Source organism: Limulus polyphemus, unplaced genomic scaffold (assembly GCF_000517525.1).
Source record: "Limulus polyphemus unplaced genomic scaffold, Limulus_polyphemus-2.1.2 Scaffold2, whole genome shotgun sequence".
NCBI classification, from domain to species: Eukaryota; Metazoa; Arthropoda; class Merostomata; order Xiphosura; family Limulidae; genus Limulus; species Limulus polyphemus.
The window spans coordinates 2,290,302-2,292,010 of NW_013665612.1; positions in this window are offsets into that span (position 1 = coordinate 2,290,302).

Genomic DNA, 1,709 nt, shown 5'->3' on the forward strand with positions numbered 1-1,709 from the left:
ATGCCGCTATGCCACTGGGGGCCCCCTAAAAGAAAACATGATAAAGAATTGAGTTGCATACAATTGTTTTTGACATAAATGTAATCAATATCTTCCGTTTTTTCTTATATCCTTAATCTAATAATATGTATACGTAACATGAAACGTCAACGTGACACTTTTTCCACATGCACTTTATACCAAAATATATTTCCATCTTTGAAGAGAACTAAAAAATAAAATTCAAATGTAACAGTAAAGTAACATTCGCTCCGATGGGTTGAAGTATGGCGCCTACATATAAACATGTGATTTATCCCCGGAAATTATTTGCGTGCATGGTTTCTGTGGCCGAACGCTTTTCGTCATATATGCCCAAAAGCCGAGCACCATTACAATTCCAGTCAATAACGCTGGCTGTAAAGTTCTGAGATGACTTACATGCTCAAAGCCGTGGGAAACTACACACGGAACCCGGTAAATCCTTTTTAAACAAGCTATTTTTTATCGCTGTCTACAAAATATCTTTGCAGTGTCGTAATAACAAAATTTCAAAATGGAAGTTTGAAGTTATTAACCTTCCTAACAGCTAGTGATTATTATTATGTTTTGTTATTAGTAAAAATCATTGATTTTTATCACTTTCAACTGTGGTCAAAGAGAAATCATCTACGTAACAAAAAACTTGGATTAATTTGGAATAGATGCGATTTTTTTTTTTAGCTAAAGTTCATTAAATCAATATTTGAAGATAACGTTAATAGACTTAGTATACCGAATATAACGGCTTCAAAAGAATAGTCATCATTTAGTTAATGGTTAGACACTTAAAGATTGCCTTAATTTGTTTTTAAAACTCTTTGTAAACACTGGCGAATAGCTAGTCTATAAAACATTTATAGTTTGTACATTATAAGGTGATTTGACAGAGGAACATCATAGTTACTTTTCTCAACTAATTTTTTTTGGAAGTCCTAAAACACTTTTATTATGTGACTACGTTATACGTAGTCGTTGATCCGAAGTTATTTAAACAGACAGGACAACTTGTTTTAAGCACTTACTTCAGTTGTACGTAGATAATTTAAATTTGTCTAATTGATGGACGTAAGTAAACCTTTTGTAGACAACGGTATGCGTTAAAAACGTTATATTTTCATGTCAGTTGATTAACATATTCCTGAAATTTAAATGAAAAACATGCACAGGGGGGTTATAAAATATTCAAATGATTACTTCTTAAACATTATTTGTTCTAGAAAAACAAAATTTCACTGCAGGTACATTGAGAAGCGGAAATTTTATCCATGAAAAATTTGGGCATGGTTCGGGGTACTTCAAAACAATATGGGAAACCTATAATGCTTTCCCCGCAAATTAGCATTGCCTATATTTTCAACAATACTAGGTAAGTAACTTTAATAAAATATGTGACAGTGTGTAGGGCATTATGAGGATCAATGAACACTGTCTAGATCATATGATACTTGCAGTAACTACACTTCCGGATAGGCTTATCAATAATTCCTGATCAGAGAAAGGTACTTACATAGATAAGAAATATAAATTAACCCAATACATAATGTAACTAATTAACTATACCTGTGTAAGTAGAAGTGTAAAATGTAATTAAACAAGAAGTTGTAATAGTTAGAATGCATCGATTCATCAATTGAGTAGGCTTATCAATAATTCCTGATCAGAGAAAGGTACTTACATAGATAAGAAAT